At 44.2% G+C, this 14974-nt stretch overlaps 1 protein-coding gene across 3 annotated transcripts in view; it reads right to left on the bottom strand.

The window, feature by feature from the left end:
- The window catches only part of tet3 (tet methylcytosine dioxygenase 3), a 48336-nt gene that overhangs the window by 27177 nt on the left and 6185 nt on the right, over positions 1 to 14974 (bottom strand). The window contains exons 1-2 of one of the 3 annotated variants that reach the window (XM_039620867.1): positions 8963 to 9264; positions 8142 to 8201 (exon numbers count right to left, since the gene is read on the bottom strand). The exons of the other annotated variants lie outside the window; for them this stretch is intronic. The gene's annotated coding sequence lies outside the window, so the exon portion shown is untranslated. Of the gene's footprint in view, positions 1 to 8141; positions 8202 to 8962; positions 9265 to 14974 lie in introns of those variants that run through there. 3 annotated transcript variants of the gene reach the window in all.

Below are 14974 nucleotides of genomic sequence, written 5' to 3'. Positions count from 1 at the left end.
CCAGGAAGAGGAGGAGGAGGTTGGGTGTTATGGCCGTCTCCCTCATGCAGATCGCTGTCAGCTCCTGCGTAGTGTTTTTCTCTTATATTACTGAGCATGTGTGAGCTACACTGCACTGTGGCTGGATTAACTTCTGTAGCCCTTCCCTGCTTCACTTCCTTTGGCTTTCCCTGTCTCTCCTGGTCTCTCATTTTCTCTGGCATCTTCAATCTGCCTTTGCCTGTCTCTCTCTCTCTTTCTCAATTCGTCTCTACTGTTTTGTTTCCCGAGCTTTTTGCCTCCATCCAGCAAAGCTTATTGCATTACCGTTCCAACACTTTTCTCACGCGCTCGCTCTCTGGCGCTGTAAAATTGCACACACTGTCTGTCTCGCTGTTGCCGCACAATTTCGTATGTACACACACAGATGAGCGTCAATCCCAAAGAGAAACACAGCCCGAGCCGTCTAAAAAGGAAGGGGAAGGAGAAGTAGAGCATTAAGGTCACATGACCAGGGAGGGCCAATGAGTGGGAAGGGAGAGTATAGTGAGCGAGAGAGGTAGGAAACACATGTGGCGGTGACGTAGCTGTACCGTCACCGTCATCGTCATCAGTGTCTCCCACCAGGACGCTTGCCTCCACCACTGGGTGGGTGCGTGTCATCTCGAGCACATGCCCACCATCACCAAAACCACACCAAAAAAACTGAAGCTCAGAAAGCACGCTCTTTTTATTCACCCGGCTGGCTGGTGCTCACTCGCTCACTCCCCCGACTGTAGTGACACAGCGTTTCTCGCTCAGCATTTGGCTTAACCCCTGAATCACATGTTCTGTACGCACACATCCTCATTTTAGACATCTCCCGAACACAACAGGTCTGCTCTTTAAACAGTCCCGTCTTATGCGAAGTTAGTGCTTCCATAGTTTATACCCAAAATTTGGAGAGCGAGACAAACAGGCTGAAAAGGAGCTTAATAAACATGAACTCTGCCTCTTTCTTTCACTGTCCATGTTCACAGCTGAGTAAAACAAAGACACGCTGTTTGACCAAAACACCAACATGAGGGAAGGGATTCAGCTGTTTCCGACACATGATGTGCCCACACTGTAAATACAGCATGTAAGCTGACACAGCTTGCTCCATGTCAGAAGGCGAGTAATTTACAGTAAGAGTGCTCTTGATTCAAGCACATATCCTCTTTGATGACTCATGTCAGCTTAAAATGGTGTCATTTCACATAAGACATTACTCAAAATTTCTTCACCACCGGCCATCTCTGACAAAAAGAATAGAAATCTACCGAAGCGAAACAGCAACGGCAGAAAAGCGTGTTGTCGCTTTAAGATGCTGGTGTGCGATATGTGGATTACAATGCTGCCATTCAGGTTTGTTCAACAGAGCTGGTCTGAAGTCACCTCGTGAGCACAACTGTAGCGTGGTGAAAGAGAACGTTAGAAGTGCAGGGCAGTCGTGCCTTTAAGCGAACTTTTGAGTCACCGAGGTTACCCGATATTTGAAATGACAACAACAATCCACGCAGCTTGACATTTAAATGAAAATGAAATCGCACTTACGGTAAACCTGTAATTCGGCATTGAGAGACACACGGGAGAGGTAACAAAGACTCCTCATCGATCACTTCATTTCACAGTGTAGTCACATTTATCATCCAAGATGAGTTACTGCACGCCCTCATCTCTCTCTCTCTCTCTCCCTCTCAATTCTCAGGCTCTCGCTCTTTTTCTCAGCAGCACGGAGGAAAGGTCTAGGTTGTAGGAGGGATGACTGACAACAAAAGTCCATCCTCAGCAGTGTGTGTGCTCGCTTATGAGTAAAGCTTGAGTCATCCTCTTCTTTTCAACGAAGTCATGACACAGAACCCTCAAACAGTGAAACGAGCTTTTTAATTTACTTTTTTTTTACCAGCACATCGCTAGTGGGAGGTGTACGTGAATGAAGCATACTGACAGAGAACACAATGTTTGCTTTTCAGGCAGTCCACGAGTTGAATTCTTGCAATTTCACTGTTAGACGTGCTTTAAAAAAACATTTGTTTCCAGCAGTGACCAAACTCACAGGAGCATGACACAAGGGTCCTTTGCTTCTCCTAACATCACTTCCTGTCAGCTGATTCCATTTCCTCCATCCACCTCTGTGCGCCCCCATCCCCAGCACACATTGTCCTGCATTCTAATGGCATCAAGGTCATCGGATCTGACACACTGTGTGCACCCCCTCCTTCCCTTTCTTTTTTTTTTTTGCTCCACATCTCTTTATCTTTCACTCACCGACCCCCCTCCAAACTGCTCACATGCACGCAGACGCTCCAGTGCATGCACACACACTGTCAACAAATGCAGAGGCATGCTTTAATGAGCTCTCTCCACTCTCTCCACACACACACACACACACACACACACACACACACACACACACACACACACACACAGAGTACACACTAGTATGCACACAGTCCACTGAGGGTCACTGGGTTTATTGGTGGGGAGGGGCCAGAGACCATAGGGCACATTATATTTAGCACCAAGGTCGTAATCATAACATATTTTGGAGGGGAGACTTTTAAATGTGTTTTGTATCCTTTCTATCTAGAGACAGAGAACAGATACAGCAACATATGGAGAATTTATATGAACTTTTATTTACATAATAAGTCCTGTATGTATGTTCTAATACTTCTCTTATGATTCAAAACACTATATTATTTTCCATGTACTTTAGTCATTTTTTACAATACAATCTACAAAATGTGTGTGTGTGTGTGTGTGTGTGTGCGTGAGTGTGTGGGTTTAGTTTTAGTCATAACTGGTTTTCTGAAAAACACATAAAAACAGTAATGAGAAAACTGCCTGTTTGAGTATGTGTAACTGCATCTGTAACTGTAACTTGAGCAACAAGACTCTTTACCTATTGTTCATTTTCAGGCATCACCTAATTTCATCTGTGCACCTGTCTGTTTGGCTGTTTTTCTCTCTTTGTTTCAGCTTGGTGTCCAAACACACTTGTGCCAAACCCCCACTCAGCCAGGACGGTGTTAAGTTCAGGGTATGTTTAGGTGTGGATTGCACCACAGCGTAGTGTATATCAAGTCTGAGTCATACCTCCTGACATTTGGCACGTGCAAGTCAGCACGAATTGCCCAGCTGGGGGAAGGCCTACCCGCCTATCCCCCGTCAAACCCCACCCCTCGCTATTCCTCACAAAGAGAAATGGAGGAGTGGCTTGCGAAGGAGGAGAGGAGAGAAAAAAATTGGAAAGGTGGTGCCGGGTGAGGGGCTGTTAAGCAGGGTGGAGCCACAAAAAGAAGAGGAAGGGGAAGGGGGGGCTGTTTTTAAGAGACAGCTCTTTGTGCTTCAGGATTTGAACAACAGCAGGATCAATGAGCAGAACAGAATATGTTATCAGAAAGTTTTTGGACCTGAGACAAACAGGGTGAAGGCAAATGAATGAAAAACAAGTGAGTTCAGAATGGTTTCGACCTGTGAAAGAACACTGCGTTCCGCTACCTGCTCGCCTTTTGTGTGCCAAGTGTTGAAAAAGAGCTGAGTGGTCAGATTTGTTTGGACAGTGATGTAATCATTAACAGAACGCAGCAGTAAAGATGGGCAGAGTGTTTTCTGACAGGTGAAACACCCTGACTGAGAGGCTGTGTAATGACTTTTGGGTTGCAATATTAATTTTTAAAACTCGAGAGCGAGAAAGACATAAAGCAACAGAAACCTGCCTCAGCCCCTGCACGGTGGCTGGTTGCCAGCCTTGTCTCTCTCTCAGGGCTCGGGCTAAGATTAGCTTCCCATATGTTCAAGTCAGGCGTAGCCAGACTTAAAGGGCCAGTGCTCGACCGTGGCGAAACAAGAAAGCCTTCACTGTGTCTGCTGATCCTCTATATGAACACACATGTGAAGGTTCAGCGTGTGTTTTTAATCATTCCAGTGAAAGCCGGCTCATAACAGATAACTACTGGAAAGTGGGAAGATCCAGTGCTTTTCTTGTACGTTTCCAGTTATAGACTTTGTTCTTTAATATCGTCCTTTTTCGTGTGTGCGTTTTGATAGTATGGCATGAAAACTCCCACAGCTGTTGGGCTGTATTACATAAAACCTGGCAGCGTCTGGCAGCAGTGGGATTCAGGATTGTTTAAACTGGGTGCCCAGTGGGAGCAGCAGAGCAGCCGCCAGAGAGGCGAGAGTTCGAGCTCAAGCAACAGCTGATGACTCCTCCCCCTTCTCCCTCCATTCATTTTTTATTAACTGCGGCACCGTGCGGCTGACGACCTCGCTCTAACATCAGATACCACCAACGATGCCACCGACCGCAACTCATCGTGCTCGCAGGATACCAATCCAGGCCCCCGCCGGGTTTGGTCACTAGTAACAGAAACCCAAAGCAGCACAGCGAGGCAGTGCCAAGATAAATGTCTGCTAATTGTCATTAATTAGAAATGAAACATGACAACAGTTCAGGGCTTAGCAAGTCCTTAATGATTGCATACGAGTGAGGCAATTATTGGTGACTGTATAATTTAAAATGTCACATCAAATTCCACGAGGACCTATGAGATGTGATGTTTTGAAATCCTGGGAGTGCTTTTTCTTTTACAATCTCGGCGAACATTCACTTTTCAACCAGTGCATCTAAAGTGACTTCTGAAGCAGCCTCTCCTCAGTGTAAGACCAGAGCTGTGTCAACTGATTATGCGAACCGTACACTGGGTAATTATTTATCTGTTTTTTGTGTACAGTCTATGTGCTGCACAGTGCTATGTGTCCAGCTTGGAGGATGGCTTGTTTTGATGAAAATTTGCTTCAAGCTCGCTGTCTAATCCAGAACATTCAGAAAGAAGTTTTACTCATGAGGTATGCATCTCAAAAGTTCCCTAAAACTGAGGTTGTTAAAAGCTTAAAAGCCAATATTTGGTATGGCCATCTTTATTCTTTCTTGCTTCTAGCTTTCTTATCATTTCTTTAGTAGCCTTCAGGAATAGTTCTCCAGGTTTCTTGAATGACATTCAGATCACTTTTATGGATGTTTCTACTTTTTTGTTCTGTTCACTGTCACGATGATCCCACACTGTTTCAATAACGTTTAGGTTTGGACTCTGGGGAGGCCAGTCCATGACTGATAGTGCTCCATTATGTGTTTTTCTATCCAGGTATGCTTTTACTGCATTGGCAGCGTGTTTGGGATCATTGTAATTCTTTGCAGATAGTATTGCATGGTGGATTAAAAATAAACCATACTTTTCTGTGTTCATAATTTGATCAATTTTGACAAGATCCCTAACACTGCTGACTGAAATGCAGCCTCAAACCATGACAGAGCCTCCAACGTGTTTTACAGATAAAGTAGACACTCACTGCTGTACCTTTCTCCTGACCTCCTGTATCCATATTGATGGTGTGAAAAAGTTGGATTTATTATTTTACAAGATATTTCAGGACTAGATACATCTCTCAGGTCTTGCGTCAGGTCTTCGCTGGATTTTTTCCTTGCCTTTGGCTGATGGCTCTTGGGAATCTGCTATTGGTACAAAAATACTATTTTTTTCCTGTCAAACTGTGCTATCCTCGACATTTTTTGTAGATTCAACTCATGAAATGTGAACAAATTGGGTCATACTGTGACAGGCTGCTTGTAACAAACCGCCTAAAAACAATTTAAATTTTGCTCTTTCTAACTCTGTTAGCACTCTGTAGACACAATACTGGTTCAACCTTTTTTTATGCTGAAAAAATAAGTGAAAAAGCAGCCTCTGTCCAAACAAACCCTTTAGAAATTCTGGAGAACATTTGCATTTTTAAAGATCACTTTAATAAAACACTACAAAGTCTGGCAAAACACAAAGAAAGGAGGAGAGGCTTTTTTCACAATAATGTGCATTTGATTGCAGAGGCTATGTTATTATTAACCCATTTGGTAGTTTTGTTTAAATAGTCTTTACTTCCCATAATACGATTTATATTTTCAGGAAGTAAAGACGCATCTTTCATTTCTTGGAAAAAAACTAATATTGTTATATAACATAACAAACGCCCAAAATAAAGCATCAACAAGTTTAAAAGAAAGATCGGTTCAAAGTAGGCCAGTCTACCAACTACGGAAATTCTTCACAGTCACAGTTTACACAAATTTGAATAAACCATTAGCTGCACTTCTTTACTGACTGAGTGGAAACCTCACAGAACAGTAAATACATCGAAAGCTAACACTGAATGGAAGAGGTGATGTCAAACCCTCCACTTCCTGAGTTTGTACTATACACCAAACCACTTACTACACAAACACACACAATACGCACATGTGGTGCCGGCTAGCTGGTCACGTGACCAACCTTGGACGCCCGAACTCCAGCTAAAATTAAAGCAATGATGTCATCAGACATTCAGTGTTGCCACGGAAACTAGGTCAGTATTAACCCTTTGCCGATGAGGCCGGGGATTCCAAAGCTCGACGAGTGATTAATAAACATTCCATGTGCCATCACGTACACAGCAGCGTCAGGGTTTCTACTCTGTCTCTGACTCGTTTCCCACCTGTGTGAAGTTCGCCTCATGCATAAAGAGGAAATCCTGTGCATAGGCGTGGAAAAAAAAAAAAGAAAAAGAAAAGAAAGAAATCACACGAGCGCAGTCTGTCTGTCTGTAACCCACTGTGGTACACCTCTCAATTCAGCTTTGCTTCCTGAACAGCAGAAAAACAAACCTGCTGCCAAACTCACTTTAAACCATTTTGTTTAATGTTCTTGGGGCTGTAAATGCCTAATGATACTCTATAACTGCTTATTTTAGTTTTCTAAAAATGTGCCCTCGGTCTGTTGGGTGTAGACTGTGTTTGCCTGTGTGCGACCAGGGAAATGTTTGACAAGGAAACAGATCTTGGGCGAGATAAACACTCCACCCAGGATACGCACGGCAACCGTGACCCTCTGCAAACAGGAGCTCAGGACAACTATAAAGGCAGAGAAACTTATTAAACACAAAAAAGATTATATTCCCCCTTTAAACCAGATGGTCGTATATACCTTGCAGATAAAGAGCCTGCCCACATATGGATGGGGATTAAAGCAGCTTAGAGGTAAGCTAAAGTAGATCATAGAACCATGCTAACCCTACTTATGACATTCGAAACTCACTGACATATATCACTGCAGATGTGGAGGTGAATCTATTTCGCTTGTCTAGGATTTCAGGTTGCTCTCAGTGCACGTGACAGAAGTCAGATCAAAGCTGTCTTTTTCCCCTTTTGGGAGAGGACTTCACAAGATTCTTAGAACTCAGACAATTGTTAGATGTTCAGTAAATTCCTTTATGAAACTTCGCACGCCACCCGTCCACATGCCTTTCCACATAAACAGACGAGTGTGCCCCGGACCGGCGAGCTGAGGCAACAGCAGCACTCAGCAGCGACACGCCACAGGTTACTACACCCGACAATCAACTACGTATACGCATGCGTGACCCACTAACTTTTACTCCCTTTACCTCATTTGACTCCAGAACCTAGGAGAAGCAGGACGGCCTCCCCCAGCTCATGAGCCAACGTGCTGAGTTCCTCCTCCTTCTCCTCCTCCCCTCCTCCTTTCCCCGGCCTCTTGTATCTACACATGCCTTGCTCTGGCACCAATCAGCGGGCAGCGTGGGACGCTTTAAACTGAGGATGCCGCCACTTCATCAGTAAGGGCGCTTTAACTTGGCGCGCCTCAGAGATAAACTCGGAGCAACTGTATTAAACACAGTCAGCTCCCAGGCAGCAAAGCCCGGGTGTGAAGACGAGACTAAAGGGATCTGGCACAACTGTATTCCACTTAGAGACGATACGAGGGATAACGCGGCATCCGCCTGGGAGAGCAGCGCGTGACATACCCGCGACAGAGCGAGGACGGTCACAGCTGTGTAACAGTTACAACTGGTTAAACCAATTCTTACAAACACATGCGTAATCAAGTTTTTCTTTTTTTTAAAGAACAGGCAAACAGATACAGACAGACCGAGAAGAGGAAGTGATCACTGGGCTGACTAACCGTGACATTAACACCTCATCCAACAGTTGCAAACGGGCAGAGATTATGCATAGACGCAGACGACAGACATGGGCACAAACACTACAAAAATTTCAAACCCACCCCTCAAGTGTCATCTCTTACCTCAGCTGCCAGTTCAGGGCTTCCCAAGCAGCCTTGACCGTTGTCGTCCAAATATTCCACCTTTACAGCCATTCAACCAAACAGGGATTTGGGGGGCAGAGAGAGAGAGAGGAGGAGAGAGAGAGAGAGAGAGAGAGAGAGAGAGGCAGGGAGGGGGAGAATAAGAATCAATAGAATAATGCGACAAGGGCCTGTTCAAAAAGACTCATCATTGAGCACTAATGTGCCACCTTTACAACTGTGCACAACAGCACACAGGATCTGCCATCCGCAGTCTCTTCATCCTATCCATGTCAACCTCAGCGACCATCAAAAAGCGCAAATCTGTTTTCTTTGATTTCTGCTCAAACAGTGAGCCGGCACTTCCCTCTGCTGCCGGGACAGCGAATGAGAGACGCAAAATAGATTCGATTTCAGTTATAGAATTATGTAATGTCTGTATCCCGACTTGGTGCAACCTTTCTAATATATATATGTCTGATCATCTGATGTCAGCATATCCCCCCCTTTTTAATCTTAAGGCGAAAGAATCCAAAGTGGACGGGTTAAGTGAGAGAGGCATGGAATAGATGGAAATGGTAGATCAAAGCAGGGCTGATCATTATTATTATTATTGGAAAACAATAGCAACCCCCCCTCAAAAAAACCTTCTTGTCTACACGACCCCAATGTTAAATTGTGTTGTGTCTCGAGCTGAGTCCCGCCAACCTCCGATATCCCCCCCCCCCCACCCCAAATCCCCACCACCCCCACCACACCACTCCACGCCCCCACCCACCCACCTATCAATCCTAAAATAGTCTGGAGTGATGAATATTTACCCTCCAAGCCTCTGAGCTGCCTCGGTTTGTACTCCTCCGTCCGCTGGCCGAATCCCCATCAGAAGACTCCGGCTCCCTCTCTCTCTCTCTCTCTCTCTCCTTCACCCCTATCTCTCTCTCTCGCTCTCTTTCTTCTCTCTCTCTTTCTCTCGTTCTCTATCGCTCCACTCCTCTTTCTCGGTCTCTCGGTCTCTCTCTCTCCCGTCTGTGTTGCAGCGGCCCATTCAGGAAGCCATCTTGTGTTTTTATTCTGGCTTTACATGAGCCCTCGTACGCACGTTCTCTCTCCCTCTCTCTCTCACTTATTCTCTTGCTCTACCCCCGTCCTCCCTCCCTCCCTCTCTCTCTCTCTCTCTCTCTCGCTCCTGCTCGTATGCCAATAGGTCTACCGCACGCACACACACACACGTTCATATGCATACACACATACAAGAGGGATTTTTTTTCTAAACGATCGCTATCGCTCCTTCCTTCCTGCTGATATTTCTTTCTCTCTCTCTCTCTTCTCTTTCTGTGAATGTCCCCTCGACCACCCCCTCCCCCCTCTCTCTTTCTATACAAACATATACACTTGTGATAAATGCACACACACACATATACACAGCTCGCCGGAGAGACGTCACACTAGAGATAGCACACAAAGGCAGCACATCCACCAATCAGAGGCCCGGCTGGGCTGCTGCTAGGGTGAAACCGAAGGAGAGCGTGTGAGGGTGGCGAGAGAGGGAGAGAGGGAGAGATCGAAGTGAGAGAGAAAAAAAGAGGAGGTCAAAAAAAAAGGAAAAAAAAAAAGAAAGGGTCTGCGTTTTCATGTGTGTGTTTGTGTGTGTGCAGCACCATACCGACATAAAGAAACAAAGTGAAGGTGGGCGGGAGGTGTGTGTCTGGCCGTGTGTGTGTGTTTGTGCATGTGATGTGGGGGGGATGGGTCCTCTCTATGCCTGTCAATTATCTCCTGAAACTGGCCTTCCCTAAACAATGCCTCTGGTATGTGGTATTGCCGAGCACCATCTGTGTCAGGGCTGCCTGTAATAAGTGGACTGGACTGCACAGTGCACGCATGCATGCACCCACACACACACTCTCACACACACAAACACTCTCAGAGACAGCAGACAGCCCCGCTCTGATGGGCAAAATTACACAGCAAAGCCCAGTGTGCTGACTCAAAGCAAGAGAAGTGCTGTTGTTAAAAGCGATGCTGTTGTGCGCTCCTGTAACAGCATCACAAATCATCACCTGCAACTGTGTTCGCATGCAAACATGCGCTTAAAGGGCTGCCAGGAACTTGCGTTTCCTTTTTACGGTCTCTGTGTAAAAGACACGCCGAGCATATTTCGAAGGCCTGCGCTCATAATGTTTATATTCTGAGTATGAAAGATCATCTCTGAATTGGATCTTTTTAAACTCGACATCAGCGCGAGTCCTGAACATCATCTCCGAAAACCAACAGGATCGGAGAGTGCGTGTGTGTGCGTGTGTGGGAACTGTTCGCTCTAAATCAGCGATCGGATACCGCAGTAAGAATTCACTTTCACCAATCAACTTTATATGAAACGGGAAGTTAAGCAACGATTAAAAAAAGGAGAGGGCAGCGACGAGCGAGACAGTGGGGGGAAAAGAAAAAAGGCGACTGATGGATTAGAAAACTGTGCAAAGATGGAACAAAGTGAGCAAAAGTTCAGGCAGCATGGTGAAAATGGACAGACAGCGAGAGGTGGGCAGAGATGGAGGGAGAGTCGAGAGAAAAAGGCAGAGAGGGAGCTGAAGGGTGGCGCGGCGCGGTGAGGCGAGGCGAGGCGAGGCAGCCACACGGTGACACAGCATTTTGTAGTGTTTGCGCTCTCGTATGGCATGGGAAATCCCCTCTGCTTACGTCAGATGGGGGGCCACGTGTGTGGATGAATGTGTGTGTTTATGTCAGAGCAGAGTGGTGTTGGTCGCAAGCTGGACAGCGCGAGTGGCTGCTTGGCTTATTTTGCTTCGTTACAGTTAGGCCAGCATAGGAGACACACTTTAGCCAGTAGCAGGTAGCACAAGGCGTATTAGTTAAGGCAGAAATACGAGTAAGCGTGGTGAGACAGATAGTAGATGATGGAATCTGTTTGTGTGGGTTGGAATAAAGAAAACACCTATAGAGAACAAAGCAAAAGCAGTGATTATAGTAGAAGTAGAAATAATAACAGAGAAGTTCATCCTCTGCTATATGGTGCCACGCTTTGACTTAATTGGATGGATGTTTCCTTAAACAATGAAGAGGAAGAAGACAATCCACCTCATCTCTCCAAACACCAAACCTTCCTCCCCCCTTTAGCCTTTTTTACCATCCTCCAGCAGACACCTGGTAGTCGCTGACAGATCATAATCACAGCCCCAGACAGTGCCATAATCCCAAACTATACATGCCTTCATTTAACTTTGCTTCATTCACACAGGTCCTGCCTCTCGCTGCCACCTGCAATTAGAGTCTTCCCAGACTTGGACCAACTCACACAAACACACTTATTTCACAGACAGACCACAGAGAGGCTCATTAAAGCTCCTCTGATTGTGTGTTGTAAGAAATTTCGCGAGGTTGCAGGTGGAGGGCAGAGCTGGCCTACAATTAGACAAAGTCTAATTAATAGCATTGATTGGGCTAGGCACCCCAGCTCTTCATGCTCCACATCCTTCTATGAACCCTAATCCTCTACTTCATTCACATGAACAATAACAGTCACCTGTCTCGAGGGGTTTAAAAGGGAAAGAAAGCCTTTAAAGCACATTATCCACATGCAACAGTGAGCTGCAGTTTCATGGGAGAGAATGGTTCGCAGCCAGTCAGGAACTCTGCTGCTGCATCCATACAGAGGTCAGAGGGCAGAGATAGAGGGACTGCAGGGGAGGGATACTGACGAATGAATGATGAATGGACGGCCACATCTTTTTCACATCTTCTGAGCCTCCAGAAGAGAGCATTTTTGAATGAATCTGTGGAAAACACTGCATATCCTTATAGTTTCGAAGGCTACATGGAATCTTGGCCCTTGCCGTGTCGCTGTCGTGGCGAAAAATAAATAAATATAAACCATATAAATGTGGCTCTGCGGTGTAGCAGTCAATACATTATCCTTACACATAGGGTCACAAGCTAGTGTATCTTTAGTGTCAGGGGGTCACCACCTAGTGTAACCCTTGTGCTGGTCCCAATCCTGGATAATGGGAGGATTATGTCAGGAAAGGCATCTGGTAGAAAATCTGTGCCAACATGCAGATCCATCCACTGTGGTCACCACATGGGAAATAAAGGAGTAGCCAAAAGTACCGAAAAATTCAAACATAAACTGGTAGTACCTCCTAATTCATGCTACATATACACTTTGTTTACTCTGTGACATTTGACTCTTTCAATAATGCATACCCCCACGATCAATAAGATGTGGTTCCAGTTTTACACACGTGCATTTTTTAAAGAGTCTAGTCCTTCTAGCAGCTCTGTTAGGCTGAGCTTTGAGTTGCAATGCTAACGCCGACACGCTGATCTTTAGAGGGAAAGTCACAGTTTTACAACGCAGTGACTAGGAAAAAAATATGCAAATGATTATGCCACAACATCAAGATTTTTGTAATGATTTCTAAACTGTTCCTTTTCCAGGGTGGAAAGTGTACAGCATACATGTTTAATGATTTAAAGAAACACAAGAATTTATTGATTTCATTGATTTACTTATCTTGAATTTTGTGGGTGCACAAAAGTATTTTTTGAGCTACACTACTGGCTAAAGACATGGATCAGTCACCCAAACTGTCACTTTGCCAAGGCCTGAAAGAAGACCCAAACTGTCACTCTGACAGGAAACTAGTAAGGATGTTTATGAACAACCCAGGAAACATCAATCAAGGCACAAGCCTGCCATTAACTCAAGACTGTTCATAGTGAAGCCAGTTTTACATTCATCATGGACTGAGAGGATGCTGACCAAGAAAGAAGGAAATGCTCCAAAATCTACATCTTCAAGGCTTAACTAAAATTTGCAGGTGTCCACATGGGCAAGCCAAATGCCTTCAGGAGAAAAGTTTTAGGGTCAGATGAGGCAAAGATTGAGATATTTGATCACAATGACAACACTAATGTTTAGAGGAGTAAAAGTAAAGCTTTCAAAACTAAGAACGCCGTACCAACTGTCAAGTATGGTGGTGGTAGCATCATGCTCAGGCGCTATTTTGCTGCCAGTGGTACTGGCACATTGCACAAAGTGGTTGGAATAATAAAGAAGGAGGACTATCTCCAAATACTTCAACCTCACCTCAAATGCACAGCTGGATGGTTGAAAGTTGAACATACTTGAATGTAATGGGACAATCATCCCAAACACACATTAAAACTGGTTTTTGAATGGGTCAAACATGCTAAAATTAAGCTTGTGGAACCCCTTCCTAAAGCCTCAACCTCAACACAACTGAAAAATTAGTGTGTTGTTCTAAAAAGTTAAGTCTGTGCAAGGAAACCAAACAATTTAAAGGAACCCTAGCAGTTCTTCTAGGAAAAGAGGTCAAATATCCAGCCAGAATTATGCCAGAAACATTAAATTTATATATTTAAGCTTGTATGTCCTCTGTGGATTAGAGAAAATCCCAAATGAATCCAAACTTGTGTGCCCAATTTTTATTATTTAAGGTCAGTAAAGATGTATGTTGTATAATTATTCCACCCTGGAGAAAGAACAGTTGAAAGAAATCATTTTAAAAAATTACCAAGACATTAGTCACCATTATGAGTGTATGCAAAGTGTATGTATGCAAAATCATGACCACAACTGTATGTGCAACTGTACTGGAGCAGCATGGAGGTGGTGCTCCAGTAAGCAGAAAAAATGTCTGAAACTGTGTTTAGAGCTGTCTGAAGTCTGAGCTTTTAGCTGCCAGGGATTACGTTTACACAGACTGATCTCACTATTTGAACTTGTATTAACAGGTTTCAAATAGTGATGTTTAATTCAACATTGAAACAGTACTTATATGACCTAATAACTGTGCACTAAAAGCTTAACAATCCATCCATTGGCTGTTGAAATCCATCAGTCTGGACCAAAATGGACTGAAGAAAGCACAGATCAATATATGCATGTTTTCAGCCACTAGTGTAGCTCAGAAAATACAGGCAGAGTAAATTAGTGAAATGGGTGGCTGAACAATAGGTGTGAGAGAATTTTGAGAAATGGCACATATAGACTTCTATTGCCCTTAAAGACAAATAGAGAAACTTCTCAACCAAAGCTATTTCTCTGCCAGTTTAACGTGCATGGCAAAGCCTTTAACTAGAAATTTTTATGATGATGATGTTCATTGTTAGCAAGGTTGTGAATGGTGTGAGATACTTTTGTGGTATGACTTTTCCACAGTGCACAGTAACAGGACGTCAACTAAATTAACTTAAATTGTGCACCCTATGTAATATTTGCTAGTAGAATGCATAAGGATCTCAGCTAAGCTTTAGCTCAGCTATTCTGCTGGAATTGTGGGATGATCTTGACTTTGTTGTCTGCCTGTAGTAAGATCGTATCTGACCATGATGCTATGCTCAGATATAAAGTTTAAAAAATTCTGAGTTTCCCGTCATATCTTTGTCTCAAAGGCATGTGCTTTTTAACCAAAAAGTGGCATCATAAAACACTGAGTCATTTGTCTGTTTTCATGCTCAGTTGCAGTGTTGCATGGTTTTTGTTCATGGATTGTTGCTGCCACTTCAGAAGCCATTTAACAGACAAGACAGGACAGGCCAGAAGAGTGCTGATAGTAACCATTATTTTGTGTTTGTGGCTAAGCAAACATCATACCTTTTCTTCTAGATTTTGATTGTCAGTTGAAACTCCTAGACAAACTGTCTGCGGTGTGTTATTTACATTACTTTTATATTTACATATATAAGAGACTGATAGAATAATATGTGCCAAAACAACAGCAAAAATCCCATCACAGAGAGTTTTGTATCCGCAAATGGAGGCATGTCAAGCAGATTACAGTCTATATGAA

The sequence above is a fragment of the Oreochromis aureus genome, linkage group 12 (assembly GCF_013358895.1).
Source record: "Oreochromis aureus strain Israel breed Guangdong linkage group 12, ZZ_aureus, whole genome shotgun sequence".
NCBI classification, from domain to species: domain Eukaryota; kingdom Metazoa; phylum Chordata; class Actinopteri; order Cichliformes; family Cichlidae; genus Oreochromis; species Oreochromis aureus.
The sequence above is the reverse complement of the archived record's forward strand: the minus strand, read 5'-3'. Positions and strand labels throughout refer to the sequence as shown.